Here is a 22,754-nt window from a genome sequence, read left to right as displayed (position 1 = left end):
AAGAGCTAATACTGCAATGCTGCTATTTTACTGCTCACGACGTATGGTTTCCAGTTGAGTATCCCATTAACCTCAGAGTGCAATGATATCATTTTAATTATATAAATTGAAACAGCAATGTATAATACTTATATCACGTAAAAATGGATTTGCTCTATGTGAAAGTGTCTAAACTATCTTTCACTATGAAGTCATAAATTTGCTTTAGATGGCAAACCTGCCTGTAAATTTAATTACTGGTAATTTTATTTTCCTCCACAGTTTAACCTCTCTTAGAGACTGACCGGGAATATCATAAATCTGTACTTCTATGGATTACTTTGAAAACTACTGAGTAATGATAAATTAGTATTTGCTCAAATTTTAACTTAGAAAAGCAGATAAATATAAGTTGCCAGAAATAAGTATGTCAACCTGTAGAAATTATCATAGCGTAAATTCCTAATTTGTTAAAAAGTATATTTAGTGAAGCTTTTTACTTATATAACCAAACAATACATTTCGTGGAAGATAACTATTTTTAAGCATCTGGTGGTGGTGATTTATTCCCTAAATTGTGTCCGACTCTTGTGACCCCATGGACTGGCAACCTACCAGGCTCCTCTGTCCATGGGATTCTCCAGGCAAGAATACTGGAGTGGGTTGCCATTTCCTTCTCCAGGGGACCTTCCCGACCCAGGAATTGAACGCAGGTCTCCTGCATTGCAGGCAGATTCTTTACCCACTGAGCTACAAGGTAAGCCCTTAGGCATTTAAAGATCCAAATAGCTGTGGGTGTATAAGAAAAAAAAAATATTTCAAGTAAGAAACAGATTTTTGCGTTAGTCCAAGAGAAACACCAGGTTATAGGTAGTAAAGTCTCATACTACATATTCACAGAATTATCTGGCATCGTTAGAATATTTCAGGGGTCACACTCCAGGGAACTCATGGAATTTGAGGAGAGGTTGAGGGGCACGGGAGAAGTGTTCCCCTTCAAGGATTCTCTCCTTCCTCAGAATTCCCCACAGGGTAGCTATTCTAAAAGGAACAGAAAGGAAACATGGTTGTAATGGGTGAAAGTTAGAACATTTCAATCTTAATTAAATGTGACACACACCAAGTGAGAATAATCCTGTCTTCCTGTGAACAGAGCGAGGAATGCAGCCAGATCACTCAAACTAGAGGGTTTAGACTCACAGGCTCTGTCACTTACTGGCTTTGTCATATGGGCAAGCCACTCTGCCTCTAATTCCTCACTCCTTCATCTGTAAAGTGGGGACAATAATACCACCCACTTCATAAAGTTATCACTTGGAGGAGCTGGAATAAATTAAAGCCTGTGCAATGCTTGGTGGGGTGCTAGGCACAAAGCAAGCACCAGATCATGCTAGCTTTGTCACAGCCAGATACATGTTTCTCTCTATTCCTTCCACTTCAGGGTGAACTTGAGGGCTTGGTCTCTGTCTTAACCATCTAAAGAGTTTTATCCTGGATGTGCCTTCATCAGCTCTATGATCATGAACTAGTTTTTGCTTTTTTTTTAAACTTCTCTAAGACTGGTTCCAAATAGGAAAAGGAGTACGTCAAGGTTGGATATTGTCACCCTGCTTATTAAATTTATATGCAGAGTACATCATGAGGAACGCTGGGCTGGAGGAAGCACAAGCTGGACTCAAGATTGCCGGGAGAAATATCAATAACCTCAGATATGCAGATGACACCACCTTTATGGCAGAAAGTGAAGGGGAACTCAAAGACCTCTTGATGAAAGTGAAAGAGGAGAGTGGAAAGTTTGGCTTAAAGCTCAACATTCAGAAAACAAAGATCATGGCATCTGGTCCCATCACTTCATGGGAAATAGATGGGGAAACAGTGGAAACAGTGTCAGACTTTATTTTTTTGGGCTCCAAAATCACTGCAGATGCTGATTGCAGCCAGGAAATTAAAAGATGCTTACTCCTTGGAAGGAAAGTTATGACCAACCTAGATAGCATATTAAAAAGCAGAGACATTACTTTGCCAACCAAGGTCCATCTAGTCAAGGCTATGGTTTTTCCAGTGGTCATGTATGGATGTGAGAGTTGGACTGTGAAGAAAGCTGATCGCTAAAGAAATGATGCTTTTGAACTGTGGTGCTGGATAAGACTCCTGAGAGTCCCTTGGACTGCAAGGAGATCCAACCAGTCCATCCTAAAGGAGATCAATCCTGGGTGTTCATTGGAAGGACTGATGCTAAAGCTGAAACTCCAATACTTTGGCCACCTCATGCAATGAGTTGACTCACTGGAAAAGAGTCTGATGCTGGGAGGGACTGGGGGTGGGAGGAGACGGGGACAACAGAGAATGAGATGGCTGGATGGCATCACCGATTTTGTGGACATGAGTTTGAGTGAATTCCGGGAGCTGGTGATGGACAGGGAGGCCTGGCGTGCTGTGATTCATGGGGTCGCAGAGTCGGACACGACTGAGCGACTGAACTGAACTGAACTGAAGCTCTCATTTCCTAATTTTTCTATAAAGACTAATATTTAGAACCCATTTCAGAAGGCTGTTGGGGATATTATATGAAATATTTAACAAAGGACCTCACAAGTATTAATGATAGTCAGTAAATGCTATATATTATCATTTTATTATGTGGAAATATACACCAACAAACAGGATTTTGGAAGATGCCCTATACATCTAGGTAAAGTTTTAGTACACTAATCGTATCTACAAAAGTACAATTTACCAGAAAACAGCAAAGCCTTTTTGCACAGTTAAACACAGGATCTGTGAATTATATTGCTGTCATTATCAATAAATACTTAAAACAATCCCAGTAAGCTCTGAGCTATTTTAAGATACATTTTAAATTCAGGGAATTTAAATTCATCGTATACAGTTTCTGAATTACAAAGAAGGATAAGAGGTTCATAACCCATATCCGGGTATGCCACAATGTTCTGAATGTAAAAAAGCCATTGTGTAATTTCTGAAAGGCAATCTTAAACTAATGTTGCCATTTAATGCACAGTCCACCCTTGATTATGCAGCTAGCACACATTTTCAGGAGATCCGAAACCACATTTTCATGATACTATGATTTCTGAACTATATCTAAAAAAGAAGGTTCTGAATTCGGTGAGCTACCCTGGGTGGGGCCTCACGGAAGAAGGAAATGGGGGTGAGTGTTTCCATCACCCCTGGTCACCCCCTCCGCTAGGACACAAGCCTCAATTCAGGAGCAGCATGGCAGGTGCTTCTCACTGCCGGCTACCTACTCTCCCAAGCTTTCAGTGCTGAGAGGAAACTGCCACACTGCAGAGAGGACTAAACAAAACAAAGAAAAAGAGAGACAGCTCAGAGCTGTGCTGAAGTAAGAAAGAGAGAGAAATGTATACCTATGGCTGATTCATGTTGCAGTTTGATGGAAAACAACAAAATTCTGTAAAGCAATTATCCTTCAATAAAAAAAAAGAGAGAGAGAGAAATGCAAAAAGAGAGAAGGGGTGACAGGCAGGCAAAAGAAGAGAGGATGAGATTAAGAGGGAAAAATGATAAATGGTGTAAGACAAACAAAAAGACAACAACAGCAACTGGTGCAAAGGAAGAATCAGGGCTAAATAGCTTTTAAACTGCACAGTTTATTTCTTTTATATACTTTGGAGGAATGCATTTTTACTCAGCCATCATTCCATTGTTTTAAACATGTGTTGTGTGCTAAGTCGTTCAGTCATGTCTGACTCTTTGCGGCCCCATGGACTGTAGCCCACCATGCTCCTCTGTCCATGGGATTCTCCAGGCTAGAATACCAGAGTGGGTTGCCATGCCCTCCTCCAGGGGGTCTTCCCAACCCTAGGATCGAACCCAGGTCTCTCGCATTGCAGGCGGATTCTTTACTATTTGAGGCACCAGGGAAGCCAGTTTTAAACATATATCACATTTAATAATCATAAACATAAGAGGCAGGTATTGTTATCACTCATATGCAGACGAGGACATGGAACCTTAGAAGTGAAAGGAACTTATTACCCTCAGCATTTAACGAGTACTGGGGATTCAGAAGTGAACAGAAAGTTCCTGCCCCTAGGAAGCTAAACCTAAGATGATCCAGGCTGAATTTGTTCTGGGTTTGGAAAGATGTGAGTGGAGAATACAAAGGCATCCATCCACATCTATTCACTTGTTTCTTTATCTGGTGATGCCAGGGTTTTGCTAACTAGAACATTTCATCAATTGAACTTTGACCATGTCAGATTATACGTTTTCAAGGAGACAAAATACACTTTAAAATTTCTAATGCAACTCAAATAGTTTGTTTTGTCTCTGCCAGCTCTCAATGGGTACTGTAATCCACCATACTTTACTGAATCTCTTAATGATATACGTCACAACATTTCACTAAGTTGATGGAGAACTCACTCGGGCCACTACCAACCGTTCCATTTGCTTAAAACTCTATTTAGACGCCAAAATCAACCCAGACACAATTGTGCTGTGTAAGTTAATCTATCGGCCACAGAATCAATTCTGCCAACAACTGTTCCAAAAAGCCACTTAAATCAATTTGCTACAAAAGTACTGCATAAAATGATATATGGGCGAACCTGACTTAGTTATTATACATAGAAAATTAGCTGCAGGAGATTCAGGGCTCAAGCTGAGTGCAGTTCTCAGTCTCAGTGTATCTTTGTGAGGCATATTTACAATAAAATAATTCCAACACACACACACCATTTGTGTGTGTGTGTGTTAGTAGGAAATTAACCTACCAAGTATGGACAGCTTTCTATTACAAGATCTTGGAAATTTTATACATCTTAACAGAATTCAATATATTCTTAGCTAATGGTAATATTTCTTTTAGCTGTTTAGGGAACAAATGGACCATTTGCAAAAGAAGCACTGTCCGCCCTACATGGGATTACTTCTTTAAAAGATGGATTAATTTCAAAGAAATGATAACCTTAACATTGAGGTGGAATGTGCGGTTTTGTTTGATCCCCCACAGAGAAAGTCATATCAAAGTGGGACTGAGTGCCTGCTCCCCACAGTGGACTGAACTTCAGGACTGAATGGAGATTCAGTACGTCCACGACAGTCCAGCAGAGCTGCGATGGTTACCTGTGTCCCACTAGTGACCTATGTCCAGGATAAGGCTGCTAAGTGACTTAATATTGAAGAAAAAAGCTTTGTGGAGGTTTAAAAAATATGTGTATTTATAAACATACCACAAATGTATTATTTTAATATTTTCTGAAATATACTTCATTTACACTATATTAGTTTCAGGTATATAGCATGCTGCTGCTAAGTCACTTCAGTCGTGTCCGACTCTGTGTGACCCCATAGACGGAAGCCCACCAGGCTCCCCCGTCCCTGGGATTCTCCAGGCAAGAACACTGGAGTGGGTTGCCATTTCCTTCTCCAATGTGTGAAAGTGGAAAGTGAAAAGTGAAAGTGAAGTCGCTCAGTCGTGTCCAACCCTTAGCGACCCCACGGACTGCAGCCTACCAGGCTCCTCCATCCATGGGATTTTCTAGGCAATAGTACTGGAGTGGCTTGCCATTGCCTTCTCCGGTATATAGCATAACTATTCAATATTTTTACAGATTGTGTGTGCTTAGTTGTTCAGTTGTGTCCAATTCTACGTGACCCCTTGGACTCTAGCCTGCCAGGCTCCCCTGTCCATGGGGATTCTCCAGGCAAGAATACTGGAGTGGATTGCTATGCCCTCCTCCAGTGGATTCTCCCAACCCAGGGATCAAACCCAGGTCTCCCAAATTATAGGCAGATTCTTTACCATCTGAGCCACCAGGGAAGTCCATTTCCGATTATACTGCATTAAAAGTTATTACGAGATAATGGCTATAATTCCCTGTGTTGCACAACATATCCTTGTTGCTAATCTATTTTATACACAGTAGTTTGCATCTCTTAATCTCATAGCCCTAATTTTTTCCTCTCTCCTTTGGTAACAAGTAGTTTGTTTTCTCTGTGAGTCTGTTTCTGCTTTGCATATACATTCATTTATATTATTTTTAGATTCCACATATAAGTGATGTCATACAGTATTATTTTTTTCTCTGCCTTCCTGACTTACTTTACTAAGAATAATAATTTCCAGGTCCATTCATGTTGCTGTGAATGGCAGAATTTCATTTTTTATGGTTGGGTAATAGCCTAATATTCTTACTCTTCGGTTATGGCTGAGATGAATATTTTACTTTGTTGCAAGAATAGATTATTCTGAGAAATATAATGGGGTCTCTCTCTTTGGTTAATCAAGTTACTTTATCCCAAGTATGGATGCAGGTGCTGTAATTGACTAAGGTTGTCAATTGTGAAATGCACAGCATAACTTTCACTGTTTATACTATTATACTTACACTATTATAGGAATGTGTATAATTCCAAATCACATATTAGATTTAGAATATGACTTTTCTGAATACATTTAATAAGCAAATATCTAAGTGTAATTCCTCATAACATTTTAACCTAGCAGAGAAGTTTGCTAAAATTGGGAGAGTAAAAACAAATTCATGTTTATTATTTGAAAAATTAATAAAATCATCAAACCTAGCTGGATCAAAGTTTTCTCCCATCAGTAATATGGGTATATGTTTTTCTGTAGAGCAGATCTTTGAAAACAGGATATAGTCTCTCCCTATCTGGAGTGATTTACATGTTCTCTGACAGTAGCTGAGGGGATGGGATGAAGTGACGCTTCCAGATGCCTTCTATTATAGTGCGTGTCATTTGTTTTACCATTTGTTAATTACAGTGATGTGCCAAAAGAAATTCACATTGGAAAAAATGGAATAGAATATCTAAAATGTGGTTGAAAATACAAAATTCCAATATAAAATTAATTTGTGATGTTCTGTTTTCAATATCTCATTGAATGAGATGTAGCCCAACTCTATAGTGTATCCACATGACTCATTTTAACAAGATTTCACATTCATCCTTGTAGCATCATTTAGAGAAGGAAAGCAATTCTGCTTTCACTTTATGTATGGAGAGAACAAAGTGGCATGGGTCTCTAATGGTCTGCTAGAGGGAAAAGAAGTAGCATCAATATATGACGGAGATTCAGTTGCCCAACTCAATTGATCAAGTTCAGAATTTATCAAAGGTACTTCTCCTCAAACAAAGAAACTAAAATTGATGATGCTGAAAAAAAATTAAATAGGTTCTCAGCTACTGACTATACTCATGAGAGGTTAGCCATTTTGAATTATATTTTTAGGAATTTAGACAAAAACACTGAGCTGCAGATACAGAAATAAATCACAGCAGTGGATTTCTGATTGCATATTAATTTTTTAGCCTTAGTTATAAATTAAATACCTTTAATAATTTTATTTTAAAATTTAAATATGCTGTTATATCTCTTCTGTTTTTCCTTATAATATTTCTAGCTTTTAATTATCAGTTATTTTGAACTCCTTAGTAGTCTCACTAATATTTGTATTACCGATGTTCTATTTTCTTCTTAAGCAAATCAAAATTTAAAAATAGGTTTTCTCTCTGTAAATTAGAAAACAGTGCAGTAAAATGAAATTTGTACATTGTCTCTACTTTTCAAGTAATCTGAATGAAAATATTTAACAATTCCTCCTGGACAAAGTTTCCCAATAAATAAAAAATCATACGAATAAGCAAAAAATTAAATTGAATTAAACTGAATTTCCAGAGGCTCCTACCCAGATTTTTTTCACTTACTGAACAAATAGACTGTCACTATTTTCATAGAGACTAATGATAACAATTAAATGCAACTGAAGTAATCTTCAAAAAAGTGATGAATCTTCACAATTCAAACATAAAATTGAAAGTCTTTTTAGGGATGATCGGAATATTCTTTTCCTGTTCCTCTCAAAGCAAAAGTAATTCTTAAATATCATACTCTAGGTTGCTTAAATAACTACAGCCACTGGATCATATAATAATGCAGACTATTAAATACATAATCAGGATATTTAGTACCATTCAACTAGTACATTATTAGCAAAATAATAACAGTGAATATTTTTGAAAGATTAGGAAATACATAGATTTCTTAAGTCTCTCAGAAAGATAATAGATAGCAAGTTAGGTAGATAGACAGATTTACTCAAGTTATTTTCTAGGCTCCAAATGTGACTAACTGGAGTATGTGTGTGTGAGTGTTAAGTTGCTTCAGTCGTGTCCAACTCTGTGTGACCCCACGGACTGTAACCCACCAGGTTCCTCTGTCCATGGGATTCTCCAGGCAAGAATACTGAAGCGGGGTGCCATGCTCTCCTCCAGGGGATCTTCCCGACCCATGGATCAAACCTGCATCTCTTATGTCTCCTGAACTGGCAGGCAGGCTCTTTGCTACTAGCACCACCTGGGAAGCCCTCTGAAACCACAGAGCTGTCTACAAAAGCAGGCTCCTGCTCAGGACACTCTTGGCAGAAGTGGACACAGACTCAGGCATGCCAGCTCTGGACATGGATGCAAGGCCACACGTGTGTGGGTGCTTGATGCCTGCTCTGAGGCGGACCAGGCCTCATGGACAGACCTGGAGAACATTGCAGGAGGGGGTCTTCTGGGGAGAGGACGTGCATCCTGACCAAGCAGGCCCACGTTCAAGGCTTCCTGGCCTTGAGCAATAGACCTGGGCTCCCAGAGCCGCCTTCCCAAGAGCTGGGGGTCCCTCCGAGTGCCCCCTGGCACACCCACCTGTCGCCGCCCTCAGTTGACAAGGGAATCAGCTCTCCAGGGAGTCCAGATGCAGACAGCCACTCAGGGTGATGAGAAGGGTTTATAGGCTTGGTAAAATCCCAGTCTATAAAATTTCCATTTCCTTTTGACCAGTTGTTTCTCTTTCTTCAGAATAATCCTGAACATCTTTTCATTGAGAAAGTTCTGTAGATTCCTCTACTACTATTTTCTATTCCCTTCTCTTATTTAGTGAGTCAAATGGCCAAAAATGTAATGATTTTCATTTCACTGCTATTGTGAAATAATTGCTTCTGAATTCATTTTCTGCTGTATTTACCATGAGGGTAAGAGTGTGTGTGTCAAAGAGAGAGAGAGAGGTATTTTTTAGTTTGTTTTTTTTTCCCTGAAGAACTGTTTCTTTCCAACTAGCCATGCCTTGGCAAACAAAGATGCTCATCCTTCTGCATCCCCGAGGGCACATACCTGCTGGCTTTCGTCAGGAGTTTGCAACTCACTTCTCTCCATGAAATGCAGGATATGGCACCCTCCCACACGAATGTCTTACCGATTAGCTCCATCTTTTCTCCTCAAATCAAGAAAGGATGTTGGGATTCAAATGAAAGCCACACTATAATATGGATAACCTTGAACAGACTTCAAAAATGGAGCCTTCTGAATTAAATTGACTTCAGCTGCTCGAGCTCACGTCATGCATGGTGCACCTGACCACCAGTTGCCACAGCGCGCAGCGAGAACCTCTGGCTCCTTCCTGGACAGTTGCATCTGCCTGGCCCTTCCCCGATGCTCGCCAGGTGCACAGATCTCCCGCTGTAGGCTCTTGCTCCTCAGAGAATGTGTTGCCTTCCCAAATGACAAGGCAAACTGCTGGGTTTAAAAGTTGTTGCCAAGAAACTTAGAGGTTTTTATTAATAGTGCTAAGAAGTCAGAATCTTCTGGCTAATGCATGACTAACAGGGAAAGAGGATTGATATTATGTGTCCAAAGAATGGCTTTTCAAAGAATACCATTTCCTTCTGCAAAGCCACCTCCTTAGAGCAAGCATTCATCAGGGCCACCTCTGTTTCTGTCCTGCTTACAATCCCCATATATCTTGGGGTCCTGAATTCCACATCTAACTTTTCTCCTGCCTCTGTTCCGGGAAAAATATTAACAACGCATCAGACCAAAACCTAAAGGTGTATAAGGTATTTTCATCTTTCTCATTTCACACAACAAAGAGGAGCTGGGTGTGTAGTGGATTTTCTGAAGATCATTTATTCGATGGAGTTACCCATTCACTCTCTGTACATATAGTTTTAATAAAATGAATAGCTAGTCTTAAATTCAGGATTGTAATATTATGCATCTAGAATTTAGTTAGCTATTCAAACAGATAAACATGCCAAGGGGCCTTTTAGAGGCAGCAATTCATTTAAATAATGCATATTTTTCTTTTATCTGTTCTTAATTTGCAATTTGAAATTGTTAAGTCCTTGCTTTTAAAAGCTGCCGGATTCATTTCTGACCATAAGAAAAGAGATATTTTAACAGTTTGTTTTGCATACTGACTTTCGGCTTTTCTTGGCTCCAGACTGGCTGGAAATCCTGTATACAATTTCAAACACTTTTCCCAGACTTCTCCTCAGACTTCTCCCATTATTGCTGCTTCAATCTTTCTTCTTCATTATTCATCCTTTAAAAAGTAGCACTTCCTCACACTCACTCCCCGTTTGTAGGCAGAAGTGGTGTCTGGGGCTGCTGGGAATCATCCTTTTGGGTTGATCCCTCCTTTATGGCAAAGCAGAGACAATCGGGTCAGAAAAACAAGAATCCAAGCTGGTACTCAGCTCTGCTGTTAATAACACCAGCTTCCTCCTTCAACCACTGGCCTCTAGAGACATACCGCCTTAAGTGGGCAAACCACTGAGAAAATTCCCATCTGACAACTGGCTACGAAGGGTCAAAGGAATTAACCTGTGGTTAAGGAGGCAAGGGTTTGCTTAAGTACTTTAAGCACACAGACAGTTGTCAAGCACAGAGACTGGAGCAGCTGGTTTCTATCTCTGATGATAAATGAGTCAGAACAATGCCACAGTGGGAGTGATGGCTTTTAGACAAGGACAAAGTCTCCCTCGCATTTAGGAAGCAACCATTATGGGCCAGGGCATTGTATATTTTATTTCATTTAGTCCACGCGACAGTTTCAGGGGACTCTTACAGGAAACCAAGGTTAGAGAGTAGCTTTTCTCTGAGGTTGCAAAACAAGCAAGTGGTAGAATTTGTGTTTGAAGCTAATTTTATAGAAGTGAGGAGTCCTTTCCACTATAGCAGTGATTCTTATATTTTACAAGGGAAAAGGGAACTTAGAAACCTTGGAAACTCTCACAAAATTGGTGGATCTGACCCTGGAAAACTACACACAGCCACATGCACAAGGTCATACATGTTTGCTGTTGGTACATGAGGTACAGGTCTAATAAGTGCTTTGTGGTAAAGTGTGCTAACAGAAAAACAGCAAAAACTGGACCTGGTGATAGAATGCAGACGGTAACCTGGAGAAGAAATGGCAATATGAAAGAGAGAGGTGATGGCATAAGCCCCTCTCAGTCTTCTGATTCTATGTAAATCCTTTTTAACATTCTCAACGACATTCAATAAACATCCCTACAACTCTTACTTATGGAAAATACACTTAACTTAAAAACACTCTCTAAGATATTTTTAAAGGATCCAAATTAATAACAGAAATAAACAGTAAATTCTGGAAAATATGATGTTCAGGTAAGAAATATCGCCTTTTAAAGTAACACATTAATATAAAAGCAAGATTCCATAAAGAGTAGTCTTCAAGCACATTGAATTACTGAAGCAGAAACCAATTTATCATTTTAATAGCAGATAATTTAATAACAGGGTTGGGCGCAGAGCTCTCTGCATTAATGGCCAGGAGAGGAGCAAAGAGGATGGAGGAAACTGACATGGTTCTTAGCGGGCTAGGGCTCATCAGTGTTGCCAGTGTGTCACTGAATCACCCCTCCACAGCTCCCTTCCATGCCCTGGATGCAGACAGGGTACTTATTTGGTGCCCAAGTAACAGGGCTGACACTACTGCAAAAGCAAAGAAAGTATGGGTTAGGATAGGATATGGGTAGGATATCTGGACAGAAGGCAACAAAATCTTTTGTTGTGGAGGCTCAGATGGTAAAGAGTCCACAGGCAATGCAGGAGACCCAGGTTCTATCCCTGGATGAGGAAGATCCCCTGGAGAAAAGAATGGCAACCCACTCCAATATTCTTGCCCAGAGAATTCTGTGGACGGAGCCTGGTGAGCTACAGTCCATGTGGTCCCAGAGAGTCAGATATGACTGCGTGACTAACACACACATGGAGATGTAGGCACTGGGAAACAAGTGCAGAGATGTGTGGCCCCACAGTATGAGAGTAAAGCTTCATGGAACAGGTGGACTTGACAATGCAAAAGGTATTGGGGTGGTGGGTGGAAGGCTCAGGGGGAGGGGATATATGTATGCTGCTGCTGCTGCTGCTAAGTCACTTCAGTCGTGTCCAACTCTGTGCGACCCCATAGACGGCAGCCCACCAGGCTCCCCCGTCCCTGGGATTCTCCAGGCAAGAACACTGGAGTGGGTTGCCATTTCCTTCTGCAATGCATGAAAGTGAAAAGGGAAAGTGAAGCTGCTCAGTCTTGTCCAACTCTCAGCGACCCCAAGAACTGCAGCCTACCAGGCTCCTCTGTCCATGGGATTTTCCAGGTAAGAGTACTGGAGTGGGGTGCCATTGCTTTCTCTGATATATGTATACAGAAAGCTGATTTTCATTGTTGCACAACAGAAACTAATACAGCAACATAAAGCAATTATCCTGTAATTTAAAAAATACACTGAAAAATAAAAGTGTTGAAAGCAGTAGAAGGCAGAGACATAGAACTGAGGACTTGTCAGCTAAAAGAATTTAAAGAAGTTTTCTCTTAAAAATGAAATTTAAAAGCAAGTTCCATGTTATCAAAAGATAGTGATATACATTTAAAAAAAAACAGTGATATGATAAAAGTGCTCTCCATTTATAGCTGATGGAGGCTTCTGAGTTATGCCAGGATTCTAACATAGGTGTGTCCGATCCAGCACCTAGAGATAAGAAATGCCCCCAAGAGAAAAGCTATCAAACTGCAGTCAAGCCAACATGACAGTTACATTTAAGTATCAACTGAGTTGATTTTTTTTTTTTTTTCTGGAGGCAACTTTTAGAGAAAATACAAATAAAACAATAACATTATTGCACATTTATGGTTTTCGCTTTCATTGGGCCCCCTCCTGACTTGAACCCAATTCATCCTTTGTCATTTGTCACAATGGCAGTTGGTGGGAGTGGGTCAATTGATCACTCTCTTCAAGTTTCCCGCCCTGGGCTTAACCTCCTGAATCTAAGAAAGCAAGTCTGTCTTCTACTCCACCGAGAAAATGGAGAATGTTCATTTCCTTTCCCTCCTACACTGATCCAGGTACCTATACCCACAGTGACCCTCGGCCAATTTCTCCTCATTTCTGAGGCTAATGTACTGTCTCACAACCACACAGACCTCTTCCAGCATGTGTTAAACTAGTATTCCTTTTATCCTTGAAAGTCAAATCAAATCAACATGACAAAGTCATGTTGTCACTGCCAGTCCAATAGAGGCTTCTGCCCACCATCTGCCACTTTTGAATTCTGTGGGCTTTCTTTGTCTTCTTGTTCTCTTCTTGCCACACTGAGGCCCTATCTTAATCTCACGTGTTATTCCTTTTCTCCAGAAAATCATTTTATAATGATGCTCTGTAGGGGAACAACAGACTGGTTCCAAATAGGAAAAGGAGTACGTCAAGGTTGGATATTGTCACCCTGCTTATTTAACTTCTATGCAGAGTACATCATGAGGAACGCTGGGCTGGAAGAAGCACAAGCTGGAATCAGGATTGCCGGGAGAAATATCAATCACCTCAGATATGCAGATGACGCCACCCTTATGGCAGAAAGTGAAGAGGAACTCAAAAGCCTCTTGATGAAAGTGAAAGAGGAGAGTGAAAAAGTTGGCTTGAAGCTCAACATTCAGAAAACAAAGATCATGGCATCTGATCCCATCACTTCATGGGAAATAGATGGGGAAACAGTGGAAACAGTGTCAGACTTTATTTTTTTGGGCTCCAAAATCACTGCAGATGCTGATTGCAGCCAGGAAATTAAAAGACGCTTACTCCTTGGAAGGAAAGTTATGACCAACCTGCTGCTGCTAAGTCACTTCAGTCGTGTCTGACTCTGTGTGACCCCATAGACGGAAGCCCACCAGGCTCCCCCGTCCCTGGAATTCTCCAGGCAAGAACACTGGAGTGGGTTGCCAGTTCCTTCTCCAATGACCAACCTAGATAGCATATTAAAAAGCAGAGACATTACTTTGCCAACCAAGGTCCATCTAGTCAAGGCTATGGTTTTTCCAGTGGTCATGTATGGATGTGAGAGTTGGACTGTGAAGAAAGCTAATTGCCAAAGAATTGATGCTTTTGAACTGTGGTGTTGGAGAAGACTCTTGAGAGTCCCTTGGACTGCAAGGAGATCCAACCAGTCCATTCTAAAGGAGATCAATCCTGGGTGTTCACTGGAAGGACCGATGCTGCAGCTGAAACTCCAATACTTCAGCCACCTCATGCGAAGAGTTGACTCACTGGAAAAGACTCTGATGCTGGGAGGGACTGGGGGCGGGAGGAGAAGGGGACGACAGAGAATGAGATGGCTGGATGGCATCACCGACTCGATGGACATGAGTTTGAGTGAACTCCGGGAGTTGGTGATGGACAGGGAGGCCTGGCGTGCTGTGATTCATGGGGTCGCAAAGAGTCGGACATGACTGAGCGACTGAACTGAACTGAACTGCACTGAGGGGTTATTAATCATCTGCCTTCAAAAGGCAGGTTATCAGTTATCCTCTAATATTCCAGGATGCCTTCTAGAATACAATACTTCCACCACCAGACCTGCCTAGTAGGTAGCAAGTGTTCAACAATTACTTGATCATCATGGTTATAAAGCCATTCATAATCTAGTTCCAAAACACATTTTTAGCTTCTTTTCAAGGTTTTCTCCTATTCTACTTCAATAGCTGATATTTTAGCTATGGTTCAATCCACTTGTGAGGAATGAATGAGTGATTCATGCAAGCGCCTTGAGCTAAAAGTTATCTACTTGAACCAAAATGCATTTAAACTTTATGGGAAGATGTATCATTTCCATGCCTTGTCCCCTAAAGCACTGATCTCTGGAACTTTTAGTTTTCTGGGTTCTGTCCTTGAGAAATATTTTCGGCCTTTTCTGGGAAGGCAGCTATGACTCAGGTGGGAAGAAATTAAATCCTGTTTGTGTCTGCACACAGTATAATGTAAGTCAAAATTTTAGTAGCTCTTTTAAAAAGACCAAAGTGAATCCTCTGTGCCCTACTCGATTCTTCATCTTTTAATAAAAGACTTTCTAATCACCAAAAGTGTGTGTGCATGTACAAATAATGTGAACAGCATACAGGGAAAATGTCAGTGCATTCCCTGATATATTGCTATAAAGAACCTGGAGATCTCCCAGGTAGGATTTGACCTATGAGAAACAGAATCCTATTCAATTCAAGACTCGTATTCACGTGACTTATTCTAGTCACTTCTAAACTACTGGAGCAAGGAAAAGTAGCCTTTTTCTATTTCAATACATTATTAGCAAATTTTCATTTTTATTTATTTTCCTCAGCTTTCATCTGAAATGTCTCCATCTGTAACCTAAACATTCCCTAGAAAAATATTAAATAGACAAGAAACTCTAGCCATCATTTCAACTGCAGGGAAAATTCCATTGAGTTTTCTGGCACAATAGCAATGCCTCCTAGTATTCCTTCTGCACCCTCAAGATAAATCTCACAGCAAATGTGAAGACCCTGCTTCCGGCCTATGGCCTCTCCAATTTATCCTCCAGAGCTCTAACTGAGGAACTTCTAAAATACAAACACAGTCGCCTCTTTGCACCCTGACAAGCCTTGGAAGTTTGCAAGCTGTGATTTTGCTACTTTTCCAGCTTTACCTCACTGCCTCATCCATGTTCTGCACCCTTCATGAAACTGGTTCCCTTTCCCAACTCACAGCGCCTCCCCTTCTTGGCTGGGTGCTTTGTACTGACCATCCCGTCTACCCACCCCTCACCCTGCGCACACCTCCCTTCTCCACTTGGGAGGAACCATGAGCTCACTGGCGCCCATTTAATCCGGTTTGCCATTCCCCAACCATTCTCCTCCCCACTCACAACTATCACCTTCGTATTTTCCTATGTTTTCACATAGGGATTTATGCACATCTCGATGAAATCATTTGCTTGGTTGTAATAGTATTATTAATATATTCCTGTTTTATTAAAATCATCTTAAAATATAAATTGGGTTCTCTGACTAGGCTAAATTATGACTAAGACATCATAATTACTTAGAAAATGTTTTTCCCAATAAAGTACTTTAAGGTCCTTACAGAGAGGAAACAAACTTTAGTTAACAAGTAGAGTTCTGGGCTGAGGTGCAGTAGGTGGGGATATTCGCTAATCTACAAAGGAATTACACACTGACTCATGGAGAGGGACGGCATACTTTTAAGAAGCTTTTATTGCACCTTGGAAGATACTTACTTCTAAACAACGCTCAAGGGCTGTAACATCTCTAACTCGGACAGACACAAAGGACACTGATCATGGGTATCTGTATACATACTGTATACAGTGTGACTGCCCAGTCTGTGTATTGAGAGGGAGAGAGAGAAAGGGGAAGAGCGACAGAATGAATGCAGGAATGAATGAATACGTTACCAGTACCACTATTATTTTGTAGCAAATGCATGGAGAAAGCAAGAAAACCAACCCAGACATGCTGCTGATTGCATTAAAGCTGCATTTGAACAAATTTAAATGCAAAATTGAAAAATTCTTGCAAGAGGTATAAAGACCTGATGTAAAGAGATGATCGGCTGTGCATGGGATACACAATCAGTGAAAAGGGCATCAGGGAATGATGTGAACTCCAGGTTGTGAAAGAAGAGGGTCTAACTGAAACAGAGAATACAGATGCCCTCCTCTGCTACACTGACCACCACACGTTTTCACCAGATCCTCCTGCAGAGAGGATTTCAAGTCCATGTTAAAATTACTCTGACTACTGCTTCTCGGCCTTTTGGCTAAGATCAAGTGTAAAACTACCTTGACTAAACATTTGCTGTTTAGGAAGGGAATTTTTCTTTCTTTTTTTTTTTTTTTCATATGGAAGCTTTACTATTTCCAGGTAATCCTGTTGTGGCCTGGATAAAAAGTCTTGTTAACCCAAAGTGAGATATTCTAGTCAACGGTGGAGTACGATTTTAATTACAGGGGAAAAAAATCGGTACTCAGAAGTGCAGAGAGGCTAAAATGCTTTGCAAGGGACTAGCTTTGTCTGGTCATTCTAGTTCCTCCACTAGTGAATTTGCTAAAAATTACGCCAACCTACCTTCCCAAACATTAGAGTATAACTAAAAGAAATTTAGTTGGACTTTGAAGAAACAAAAGATATCTAAATAAAATACATTATTTTACAAATAAATCCAATCCATTTCAAATTATAAGGGCCACAAAACCTTCTAGAATTTAAAAGTCATAAATATCTTGCATCAGTCTGAGTAAATTATAACTTCACTTTCCGTGGTAATATTATCTAAAGGGTGTCATTAGATGAGAGAGATCATTTCAGTGAATTCTGTGCAGTCCCTATTTTAGTGTTTGTGCTCTTTTCTATTGCCCCATATTTCACTGTTTCCTTAGGCTGCACACACATCAACTGAAGTTCACAATATACTATGCTATATACAAACCTGCAGCTGTCAACAACTATAGAAAGGTCTCAGAAATTGATTCAGAGTCTACAACATAAGCATATCCAATCCTAATAGTACACAAGAATATATATCTTCTTTGGGAAACTGACACACGGTTCACACTCTCACTGGTGATAATGCGTCCTTGCCAAGCCCAGATGTAGTTTCAACTCCAGGGAGATGCAACCTAACGATGGATCAGTATAACCCAATCATGCTAACATTTGTACTTGGAACCCCTACAGTGGAGAACTGACAATATTTTTTTAAATTTCCCCTACCATGTTTCTTCAAGTATATCAAGATGTTCTGCCAGGATGACAAGCATATGATTGAATTTAATGGTATATAAAGATATGGCAGACTGCTTTCCAAAACGAAATTTCATAGTTGGAACTTTTATCAGTTAATTGCACTTCTGGCAACCCCACTGAAAATTAAATTAAATAGTGGAACTATTTCATTAGAAGGCTTTGGCAAAATAAACCTCATAGATGGAAAGCTCTATATAATTAAAAACGGGAGGTGAGTTACTTTCTGGGTGCTTTTAAGTCTTAAATGTATGTCTTTCTTTTCTGTTTTGTAGTTAGTTCCTCATGGGCAGGGGCTAAACTCTACTTATAGTTTCCTACCAGAGTCCACAGTACAATGCAGTAATGAATATTACTAAAGTCACATAAATATTAGATTTATGTGCAGATATTAGGACAGATATTAGTACACTGTGCAGATATTAGTACACTGTGAGTTCTGTAATACAAGTCTGAATCAAAGCCCCTCTACTAATGAAATTAATGTCTGCTGTAGGTTGAACTGTGTTCTCCTCAAATTCTTATTCAAATTCTAACCCCCAGGACCTCAGAATGTAACCTTATTTGGAGACAGGGTTATTTTTTTTGATAGAGGTGATTAACATAAAATTAGGTCATTACAATGGGTCTTAATCCAATATGGCTGAAGTCTTTATAAAAATGGTAAATTTGGCAAACCAAGGGAGAATGTCACATGGAAAAGGCAGAACTGGGATGATTCTTCCAGAAGCCAGGGAACATTAGGGATTGTGAGCACAAGAAACTATACAGAGAGGCCAGAACTGATTCCCCCTTGTGCTCTCAGAAAGAACCAGCCCTGCTGAAGCTTTGACTTTAGGTCTCCAGAATTGGGAGACAGCACGTTTCTGAGCTTAAGTCACCTAGTTTGTTATCCTCTGTTACAGCAGCTCAAGCAAACTAATACACTGGCCTCAAACAAGTCATTTTAGCCTCTGTGAGCATTATCCATAAGGCAGAAGTAATAGCATCTAACACATGATGAGTACACAGTAAATGTTAGCCTTGAAAATGATGAGGAAAATAATGATCCATCCAACACATGGGAAACACGTTTCATGTGCAGAGCCCTGATTTACCTTCTGGGTAATAGCTGTTAATGGACTTCCCAGGTGGCTCAGCAGGTAAAGAATCTGCCTGCAGCCTAGGAGATGCAGGACATGTGGGTACAATCCCAGTCCTGGGAAGAGGGGAGATCCCTGGAGAGGGCATGGCAAGTCACTCAGGTATTCTTGCCTGGAGAACCCCATGGACAGAGGAGCCTGGTGGGCTATGGTCCATGGGGTCACAAAGAGTCGAAACGACTGAAGCAACTGAGCACATCACAGCACAATACCTGTTATTATGACAACATTCAAAGAGCTAACATATAAGTGAAAGAAGACAAACAGCAGATAAGCGAACAATAGAGGGGGCTTCCCCTGTAGTCTAGCTGGTAAAGAATCTGCCTGCAATGCAGGATATCTGGGTTCGATTCCTGGATCAGAAAGATCCACTGGAGAAGGAAATGGCAACCCACTCCAGTATTCTTGCCTAGAGAATCCCATGGAGAGGAGAGCCTGGCAGGCTACAGTCCATAGGATCACAAGAGTCGGACATGACTTAGCAACTAAACCACCAAACAATACAATATGTGAGATGATAAAACTTCTAGAGGAAAAATAGAGCAAGGAAGGAGAATAAGAAGCAAATGTTGAAGGAAAAAAAATTATACAGTCTTGCCTGCACTGATAAAATATGAAAATAAAGATTTATAAAGGATATGAATGAGGTGACATGCTATCTGGCTAACTGGAGAAGAACACACCAGGCAGAGAAAACAGCAAGTGCAAAGGCCCTGAGATGGAAATATTCTTGACATACTGTGTTAACAGCAAGGTGGCGAGTGTTACAGAGCAGAGCAAGCAGGGTGAGAGTTGTAGGAGGTGATGTCTTGGAGAGAGTATGTGAGTCAAAATAATGTGATGAGTAGACCTAGGATGAAGCCACTAGGCTTTCTGGAAGCCACTTTAGCACTGGCCATTACAGGGGAGATGACATGGTCTAACGTCTGTTTTAACAGGCTCCCTCAGGCTGCTATTTGGAGAATCATAGGAAAGGTGTTAAAGTGAAAACTATAAAACCAGTTAAGAGGTTATTCTGATAACTGAGAGGGTATTGTAGGCAGCCTGGACTAAGTAGCAGAGATGATGGGCAGCAGTAAGATGGTGGATATATTTTGAATGTAGAGCTAACAGGATTTGCTGTAGGACTGAATATGGAAGATGTGCTCAAGAGGAAGTCAAGGATGATCTTGGTTGTTTGATTTGAGCAAGGAGAAGATTCCATTAATGAGGAGACAAAGTAAGCAGGAGAGGCTGGTTTGAGAAGCAGGACCAGGAACTCCATTTAGAAAATTAGAAGATGTACATTCTTCCCATCAGACATCCAAACGGAGGTGGAAGGTAGGGAGTGGGACACGGGTCTGAATTTTGATCAGAGACTGGCTAGAGACATAAATCTGAGAGTCCTTACGGGATTTCAATTTAAGAAACTGCATGAGATCACTAAATGAATTTGACAAAACAAAAATGCTGAATTTATTAAATGCTTATTGCATTCCAGACAATTTTCTATATGTTTTACATAGGTTATCTCATTAATCCTTGTAGGCAATCCTAAGGTGATTCAATAGCTTTCATTTTGCATTCTAATTTTTGACTTTGCCCATGTTTACAAAGGAAGCTGTTTTTCATCGTTTTAAGTCTTGCTGATCATAGCAACAGAGTGCAACACACTCATTTTGCATCTAAACCAAGGGTCAACAAACTTCTTCAGTAAAGGGCCAGATAGTAAATATTTTAGGCTGTGCAAGCCATATGGTCTCTGTTACAATTCTATGGTTAAAGCGAGAAAGCAGCCACAGACTATACATAACACAGTGGGCGTGGCTGTGGGCCAACGAAACTTTACTTCTAAAACCTGGCAAAGAGCAAGATTTGTCTTGTAGGCAGCATTTTTCGGATCCCTCATCTAAACAGATGATTTGAATTAATTTGGCGTTTCATGTTGATAAAATCAGAAAACAAATAATCAGAAAAGGAGTGAAAAATTTTCCTGTGACAAGGTACTCTCAATATTGAATTAGAGGCTTTCAAATTTCATATTATAGTGCGCTTGAGATTCAGAGTATCCCAGAATCTAGGAAATTTCCTTAAAAATGTGACTTGGTGAGCTTCATCTGAGAGGACTCCAGGTTTTCCATAAGAAGGGTTTCAGGAATGGAAATACGATGGCAGGAAGAAGGATGGGTATATTCACTGAAGTATTGATTGCCTTAGCAATCACACAGTTGTTACTTAGATTGTTGAAGAGGTGGCACGACTTTGGAGAACGACTGAACATTTCATGAGAGGAGATCATTTTGTTTATTTTAGTACATAATTCTTTACCCTGCAATATGATTGTTCTGAAGTCTTACAACTTCAGAAGGGCTTTTATGATTTGAATGCTTAATATGAAATGAAATATATGGCAGGATATATATAGTTCATACTATCAGACAATAATCAAAGTTAACAATTCCAAGAATAATTAATAACGTGAGGATATGTTCATTCTGCATTGTTAAGTGAATAGGTAGGAGACAAAATTCTGTATATGGTAAGTTATTAATTTTTATAATTCAGGTAACTTCAAAATGTTCCTTGCATCTGTAATCTTCTTTCCATTTCTACCAACACTACTCTTGGTCAGGCCTTATCACTTTTCACCTAACCTATAATATTAGCCTCCTAAACAGGTTTTCAAGCACCAATTTATTCCTTTAAATCTCTACTCCTCAGCCCCCCAATCAAAGCATTGAATAGATGTGCCATCATTTTTTTTTTAAATGTGGACCTCATACAATCATTTCTTTCTCCGAATCTGTTAAGTGGTTTTCTAATACAAATAGAGTAACACCCTGATGATAAAGTTCCTACTTTAATTATTTCATACTACCTTTTCACTTAGATCCCCCCTACAGATTCCACACATCCATGATCAATTCCAACCATTTACTGAACATGCTTTGCCCCTCCCCATCCCTCAACATGCATCCCTACCTACAAGTCCCTTGTTATTTTGGTGGTGAAGTCTACTGACCTGAAATCCCACCACCTACAAGTACCATCCCTTCCCCCATCTTCCCGCTCCACTTCCTCCCATATCTCTGCCTGCATCTCTGTCTCCTATGTGCCATTCTTTTCAGAGGCAGTATTAAAGGCTGTGACACTCAAAGCTGTGTTTTTTCTAGTAGTCATGTATGAATGTGAGAGTTGGACCATAAAGAAGACTGAGCCCTGAAGAGTTGATGCTTTTGAATTGTGGTGTTGGAGAGGACTTTTGAGTGTTCTTTGAATAGTAAGATCAAACCAGTCAATCCTAAAGGAAATCAATCCTGAATATTCTTTGGAAGGACTGATGCTGAAGTTAAAGCTAGAATACTTGTGTTACCTAATGTGAAGAGTCGACTCACTGGAAAAGACCCTGATGCTGGGAAAGATTGAAGGAAGGAGAAGGGGGCAGCAGAGAATGAGATGGTTGGCTGGCATCACCAACTCAGTGGACATGAGTTTAAGCAAACTCCAGGATAATGGAAGACAGGGGAGCCTGGCGTGCTACAGTCCAGGGGGTCACAAAGAGTTGGACACGACTTTGTAAGGAAACAACAACAATCTGCCTTTTCCAGATGGCCAGCGTCTGGAGTTCAGGAACACTGTTATTTTTCATACTGGTATTTCTCCAAGTCCAAAACACAAAGTAGTATAGACAAGAGAGTCTATAACACTTTTAATTCAATTTAAACTTTAGATGGGTATTTTGTATCCTT

The 22,754-nt window shown here is 40.2% G+C and overlaps 1 protein-coding gene and 1 pseudogene across 2 annotated transcripts in view; one reads left to right on the top strand and one right to left on the bottom strand.

The window, feature by feature from the left end:
- The window catches only part of SLIT2 (slit guidance ligand 2), a 415,143-nt gene that overhangs the window by 171,834 nt on the left and 220,555 nt on the right, over positions 1-22,754 (bottom strand). The window lies entirely within an intron of this gene.
- LOC129562237 (U2 spliceosomal RNA) lies at positions 16,882-17,040 on the top strand (annotated as a pseudogene).

Source organism: Moschus berezovskii, chromosome 5, assembly GCF_049115385.1.
Source record: "Moschus berezovskii isolate FMDL1 chromosome 5, NW_MosBer_1.0, whole genome shotgun sequence".
NCBI lineage: Eukaryota > Metazoa > Chordata > Mammalia > Artiodactyla > Moschidae > Moschus > Moschus berezovskii.
Note: the sequence above shows the minus strand (reverse complement) of the source record. Positions and strands in the feature narration are given on the sequence as shown.